The sequence below is a fragment of the Crotalus tigris genome, unplaced genomic scaffold, assembly GCF_016545835.1.
Source record: "Crotalus tigris isolate CLP2741 ecotype Arizona unplaced genomic scaffold, ASM1654583v1 scf7180000021160.8983255:1529534, whole genome shotgun sequence".
Taxonomy (NCBI): Eukaryota; Metazoa; Chordata; class Lepidosauria; order Squamata; family Viperidae; genus Crotalus; species Crotalus tigris.
The window spans coordinates 598,043-605,876 of NW_024098373.1; positions in this window are offsets into that span (position 1 = coordinate 598,043).

Below are 7,834 nucleotides of genomic sequence, written 5' to 3' on the forward strand. Positions count from 1 at the left end.
GGAGTGTAGGCAGAATCTGCCTAATATTTGCTAAAATACATTGCATTCAGATTTCATTCTGGGAATAAAATATTAAAAAGGAAAAGAGCAGAAGAAATCAACTTTTATTCCCCATTTCCAAACCCTCTTCCTGGAAGTCATAACATGTAATTAAGCACTTCAACAAAGTAATTACTCTATTATTTGAGTAGGCAATCAATTAAGAAGTTGCACCATGTAAAGAAAGAAAAGATTAAACAAAAGAAAAGGAAAAGGGGACAAGAGCACAGGACAGGACAAGGAATAAGAGAGGAGGAAAGGGGAGGGGGAGGAGAGGAGAAAAAAAAGGAAAGAAAAAGGGGAGAGGAGAGAAAGAATGGGAGACGGGGAGAAAGGGGTAGAAGAAAGAAAAAACTGCTTCTTGCGCGGAGCCAGAAATTGCGGAGCAAGATGCCCGTTCGATGCGGCGACAAGCAGGCCCAGGCGCTCCTGGGCGGCCATGGCAAGCGACGGCACAGGCCGACCACCAGCTGGCCCAGCCCAAGGGAGGTAAGCCACCACCGGGCCCCATGCATGCCAGCTACCCTCCCAGCGCCCGCCGCTGCCCCGCTAGCCTCACCATGGCCATCGCCCGTTCGGTGTGGCAGCAGGCAGGCCCAGGCGCTCCTGGGTGGTCCTCCCACCCCTGGCCCTCTTACTTACATTTAGTAGTTGCTCAACAGGGAGGGGTGGAAACTTCCAGAAAGCTCGCCTTAGCTGCAGACAACTTGCAGCAACGTTTGCCAACTGGGACTTTTGGTGGGCTCAGCAGGGCAGAGACAGCCTGGACGAACGCCAACAGAATAGACTCTCTTGAATAGAGTCTATTCTATTGGCTTTCAAATGCCAATAGAAGCACAGCTCATGAAAAAGGGGAAACAAACAAAAATGCCGGACTGCGTTTCATAAGGATTCTATGAGGAAAAACTCCAGGACTTTGACCCCTGTGAAATGGTTGTTTGACCCCAAAAGGGATCGTGACCCATAGGTTGAGAACCGCTGCTCTAGACCTTTTAGTTTTTCTTAGTAAATTCAAGTGTACATTTAATACATGCATCGTTTGGGTCTTCTGTGGGCATCTTAAACTTTGCAAGTTAGTGTAGTATCAGTCTCTATTTCGATGACCATTTAATACATGCATCGTTTGGGTCTTCTGTGGGCATCTTAAACTTTGCAAGTTAGTGTAGTATCAGTCTCTATTTCGATGACCATTTAATACATGCATCGTTTGGGTCTTCTGTGGGCATCTTAAACTTTGCAAGTTAGTGTAGTATCAGTCTCTATTTCGATGACCATTTAATACATGCATCGTTTGGGTCTTCTGTGGGCATCTTAAACTTTGCAAGTTAGTGTAGTATCAGTCTCTATTTCGATGACCATTTAATACATGCATCGTTTGGGTCTTCTGTGGGCATCTTAAACTTTGCAAGTTAGTGTAGTATCAGTCTCTATTTCGATGACCATTTAATACATGCATCGTTTGGGTCTTCTGTGGGCATCTTAAACTTTGCAAGTTAGTGTAGTATCAGTCTCTATTTCGATGACCTTTTCTGTTAAATTAAAATTTTGTAAAAATTAAATATTTTTCCTATTGCGAAGTATCAGTTTACAATAGTTTACAAGAGTTCTTGGCCTCTTGTTCTCTGTCTTGAAAAATTCATCGCTGTTCTTCCCTGTTTTGAAGTGTCTGTCTCTTGTTCTGTGGTTTATTTTTTTTGTTAATGTTAATTTAAAATTTTCTAAAGAATTAAAATAAGTACACTTTTTCAATTTTTAATTGAAAAAAAATAAAATTAAAAATCATAATTTAAGAGTTGAAAAAGATTAAAATTTGAAAAAAGAATTGAAAAATTGAAGAAATTGCCTTTCTTCATTGTTGCCTTTATTCATTGCTGCCTTTCTTCATTCCTTGTGGACGGTGACCCTTCCCCCGCTGCATTTCTTGCCTGTTTGCTGCTGCCAGCACAGGTGCTGCCATAGCAGTTGTAGATCTGCTCATAGCTGGCCTCCTTGGTCTCCTCTCCCCCATCCTCCTTTCTCTTCAGTGCAGCTAGGACTGACTCTGCCTCTCCCAAGGCTGCTGCTTTTTTTCTCTCCCTCTCCCGCCCAAACGGCCTCCTTTTATAGCCCCTCCTATCTCTACCCCCCTCCTCCTTTCTCTTCCTGGTGATCCAGAAGTGAGCCTGGGCCCTTTGCCTCGCCCCAGCCACCCTGCTGCTCCAGAGGACTCTCTCACAGTAAGTCCTTGCCTGTGCTGGCTCGTTCTCTCCCCCACTACACTTGGCTGGGCAGGGCTGTGTACCACCTGCCGTGTGCTAGTGTGTACCACAGGTGGTACGTGTACCACCGGTTGAAAAGCCCTGCTCTAATCCAGGGGTCCCCAAAATATGGTCCACGGCCCGATACCGAGGCCTGTTGGCCACCAGGCCCTGGGAATAGCTGGTGAGCCCCACCCCACTTGCAATAGCACTGCTACAGGGGCGCTAGCCGCCCCATTTGTGCATGCGCAGGGACTAGAACTGCCGCCGTCACACAGGTGCCAGCAGCCCATGTGTGCACATGCTAGCGTCGCCATTGTGCACATGCCCATTTGCGCATGTGTGCGCAGAGCCACCTGTGCGACATTTTCCTGCTGTTCCCTTCTGAGCCACCAAGCTGGAAAGGTTGGGAGAACTTTATTCAAGTCCAAGGATAGGCAACCTTGGCTGTTTTATGACTCGTGGACTTCAACTCCCAGAATTCCTGAGCCAGCCAGGCTGAGGGGAAAGGGAGAGGTTTCCATGCTGGTTCAGGAATTCTAGGAGTTGAAGTCCACGAGTCATAAAAGAGCCAAGGTTGCCTAGCCCAGGACTAGTCCCTTGCCTTCAAAGTTTATCTGTTACGACGTCCTGGGCTGGGATTTGGTTGCAGCAATAAACGACCAGCAGGCACGAAGAACAATGCTTTAATGATATTAGGATGCATGAATAAAGTTGGCACTGAGAACTCTCCGCTCTCAGTGCCTTTATATACTGTTTGAAACAACCACACCCAAGCCCCACACCTGAATCTCCCACACCCAATACCAATCAGTTTCGCCTAATACCACCCCAAGAAACCACCATCCTGCTCTGTACAATCTTCCCAGGTGCTGACAATCCATCCCGAATAGTGTCCTCCTCTGCGCATGATTGCCGGTTGACCTATCAGTTACTGCGCATGTTCGAAAGTACTTAGAAGTCCCTGCGCATGTACAGAAGTGTCCAGTAGCCTCTGCACATGTGCGGCGATGTTCAGAAGGTTCTGCGCATGTCCGGAAGCGCCGAATAGCAACTGCACATGCACAGAATGTCGTCGCATGCCGTTTTGCCTGTGCGCATGTGCAGAACAGCCAAACAGGTGCAGTATTAGATGTCAGGCTCACTCTGGATTTCGGACAGCGTCTATCGCAGTTATGGACCATTGCCAGAAGCACCGAGAACTTCGGGACTCGCTGGAACAGCTGGTGGTACCTTGTTTACTCAACCATGCCTTAAAGGCCCGACGTTATCCCATTCCATTCAGAAGTGTTTTGTACTTAATCCTTTGCCTCCCTGCTTTCTTGCCCTTCAGTTGCCTGGCCACTGCCAGGGTTTTCAGGGATGAAGTGTTTCATGTGGAATCAGTAAATACAATAACAAGGCCTCGCTGTGCAACAGCCATTTTCCAGCGACCTGCTTGATCTCCAGGCAACGGTTTCATACGGACTCAATATTCAATTCTGGGAAATCTGTGGCTGATTTGTCATATCTTGCCTTTGAATACTAGTCTCTTAAGCCGTGACTTTTCTGGGACAGCTTGTACCACAGAGGGCTCAAGCAACTTACTTGCCACTGGTAAGGAGGTCTTTAGTCTCCTTGACATCAGTGTCTGTGCTGGACTATTGTCTATGCTACGGGTCAGCAACCCGTGGCTCCAGAGCCACATGCTCTTTCAGCCATCTCCTGCGGCTCCATCCTCCACCATGTGCAGTCCCCCCCCCAGAAAAAAAGTGGGAGTAAAAAAGTTTAACCAATCAATTCAAACTTCTCGCAAAAAAAAACCTCATGAAGTTTGAATTGATTGGTTGAACTTCTTTGGTTTGTGGGACTGCCCACAAACCTCTTCTTCAGGACTGCACATGGCGGCAGAGAAGGAAGAACCATGGTATTGAGCCACGGGTGGGGGTGGCCAGTCTATCTGCCCGCCCATCTGTCTGTACTTGGAGCGTACAGTCAGCTGACAATGAATAAAAAAAGGACTTTCACTGAACGTCAAATATATATTTGCAAAATAATAGCCAATTAAAATATTTATTTTACCTGGTTAATGTGATTTTTTGCTTCTCAACATCAGCACACAGCATCTGCACATCAGGGCTGGAAGACGTCACCGTCACCTTTAAACAAGATTGCAGGCTGTTGTCTACGAGGCGTGAGAGATACTTGTTTTTAATATAGTACATGTTGAAGAAGACCTGTTCACATACATAAGTGATTCCGAAGATCAACAGGACATATTTTTTCATATTTGTGTAAGTGCTGGGGATGGCATGCCATGTGTCAAACATAAGCTTTTCCTGTTTGGGAAGGTTTTCAGTATCACTCCATTTGTGATTCAGCATGAGATTGGCCTTCTGACGGGTAGCATCTTCAAGATTATCTGTCAAGTGTTGGAACTTGGACACCCATGTATCTTTGTCGGCTATGTCTGCAAGTTCCATCTCCAGATCGGGTTGACTGTATACCTGCAAATGCAGTCATATTCAATGCAGATGGATGGATGGTCAGGGGAGTGACAGGGAAAGATAATGTGTTTTTTTTCCTCTCTGAACTCAGAATCACTTCCCAAATGTTGTTTGCATTGCAATAATTGCAGACTGCAAATACTATGAATTTATCATATTGTGACCTTGTTTGAACTCTCGCAAAGAGGAGAAGTGAGACTGTACCTGTTGAGTCCTCGACTTAATGGCGAATGAATACAGCACATTCTGTAGTTCCAACAGCTCTTTATTGAAGTCTTTTCCACTCCATCACAGCTCTGAGGCTCGCAGGCCTCTCAGATTCCTTTTTAACAACGTCCCCAGGCAGAATGGTAACAATTAGGTGCGCTCCGTGCCTCGCACATGCGCACGAAACTGGCACCAGCCAGTCTGGTCCCGGGCAGCTTGCAACTGCCCGGGACCATTGCAACATCCCGAGCCTGCCTTTGCAGGCTCAGGACACAACAGTACCTCTTCTGTAAATCTCTGCCAAACACTGTCAACTTGTGCTCAAATGCCAAAACTGGTGGGAAGGGGGCCGGACGGCCCTGGTGTGAAACGGGGGGAGTGAGTCGGGCAAGGCAACGTCGTGGTCAGAGGAGGGGAGGCCAAAGAAGGCGCAGCAGGTGGAAAAAGGGCCCACTCACCTTTCTAGCAGTCCTGTCTCTTCCTCTGATGCCGCCACGTGCTTGTGGGCAGTTTCACATACCAAAGAAGTTCAACCAATCAATTCGAACTTCACAAGTTGTTTTTTTTTTTTTTTTGGTGAGAAGTTTGAATTGATTGGTTGAACTTTTTTCGTCCCGCTTTTTTGGGGGGTGGACTGCACATGGCAGAAGAGGACTGGGAGCCACAGGAGATGGCTAAAAAAGCTGCAGGTTGCCGACCCGTGGTCTTGGGCAATAGTCTCCACTCCTGCAAAGTCAAATGAAGTTGTCAGCCATGTGCATCCACACCTGTGAGTGCTGGTCATGTCTGGCCGCCAACTTGTGCTCATGGACCTTGGTCTTGCTTGGTGGTTTCACCGATGTAATTGCAACAGCAATTGTTGCATTTGACTTTATATACCATTGATGATCTTTCATCTTCTGGCAATGGTTCCTTTGGGCACATTATTTTAGCGAGCAGAATTTGGCTCAGTTGATGCGCCACATTGACATAAGGTGCCAATATCCGTGCTGTTGCTTAGGACACTCCGTTGACACTCCCTCCCATTGTCTCTTCCCTCCCTCATTGTCCTTTCCTTCCCTCCTTCCCATTGTCCCTTTCTTCCTTCCTCCCTCCCTCTGTGCCCAGGAAGGGACAAGGGGAGGGACTGCTGGTGGCTGTGTTGCTGAAAGACCACTGTAAATTGCTGGACAAGAGCCTGGCGTCCTGGTGAAAGGGAAGCATTCAATGCACCAGTTCGCCTGGCCCGGCCCAGCCACTCCGTGCAGTGAGGAGAACGCACCGCTGCCTGCTGAAACCAGGCTGGGGTCTGGGCGGCATAGTGCAGGTAACGTGGACTCTCGTGCTGCTCGTGGTGTTCCCTCCCCCAGAGTCCACAGGTTTGTGAAGGGCCATTTGCATATCTCCTTTTTCCAAGCTCTTTCTGCTCCGCTCATTCACACTTCTCCCCCGTTTCCTCCACGCTCTTTGTGCTCCGCTCATTCACACTTCTCCCCCGTTTCCTCCACGCTCTTTGTGTTCCGCTCATTCACACTTCTCCCTTTCCTCCAACTCTTTCAGCTCCGCTCAATCACACTTCTCTCGCCATTTCTCTAAAGTGCAAACTCATGTTGCTTCGCTAGCTCGCTCGCTCATTGCACCACGTGCTCGCACTCTCTCCCCGCCCCTGCCAAAACCTCCTTTTATAGGTTCCACTCTCCCCGCCCAGCTCTCACAGCTGTTCCCAAACTCCCTGTGCAGAGAGCTGCTGGATTTGGTTTCCTTGCCCTCTCCAGCTCCCACTAGTCAGGCATGCATGTAGAGGAGGAGGGGACAGCCCCGCCCCGCATCCCTCTGGAGCGATAACACACGTGCCTACAGAAAGGGCTCTGCATGCCGCCGGTTTGCCACCACGGCCATAGATGCTCCACTGATGTGATAAGCTGGGTGTGAAGCAGGAGGAGGAAGAGCCACTGGACCTCAATTCCTCTCCTATGACACAGCAAGCCCTCCTACCCCTCTGATGCAATACCTGCCTGTTGTTTTCCTGACAAGAAAAACACTTCCGAAACGGTGCGACTTCCCTCCTGTTGCTTAGCTTCTGTTTGGGGACCCAATCCTCCTCCGGCCCTTCCTGAGCCTGTTCAAATCTTTCTAAGTTAGAAAGTCTGATGTAACTTTTTTTTTTACCGATAGTCCCACAAACACGCAGTGAAGGCTGAGAAGCAAATGGAGAAACGGAATGCAGCTGAAAGGCAGGTTAGTAAAAAAATATTTGGGGGAGGCGAGGGCATCTGGGCGGGGGTGGGCCCGGCAACCTTACCCTGGATGGTGGTGGGAGGGTGGGGCGTGTGCCCTTCCCATGCCAGGCCAGCCCCTCGGCCCCAGGGTGCCTGTGCTAGGCGGTAGGCAGGGCGTTGAGGTGGTTGGCAGGCCAACCAAGCAGCAAGTGGAGCGCCGGAGCCTCAGGGAGGAGGGAGGCTACTGAAACGTGCAAGGAAACAGGAAGGTTTTTTGGGGGGGAAAAATCAATTCCAACTTCGATCTTTCACGAGAAGTTGGAATTGATTGACCTCCCCCCCCCAAAAAAAAACCCTTCCTTTTTCCTTGCAAGCGACGGTGACGGATCGCAAAGGAGAAACTAAACGAGGCTGGAGTCAGGTAAGGAAAGAGGCAATTTCTGGTGGGAGCGAGGATTTTTTTCCTTACCTGCCCCACTTGTTTTGAGGCTGCTTTCTGCTCAACTGCGTTGCTCTTGCCAATGGCTCAATCGCCCACTTCAGCATCCTCCCTCCCTCTCTCCTTGAGCCTCTGAAGGATATGTGGGAATCTCTACCACCCACTTCGGCCTTCTCCCTCCCTGAGCTTCCAGAGGGTGTGGGAATCTCCACCGGTGGCCAGACCCCT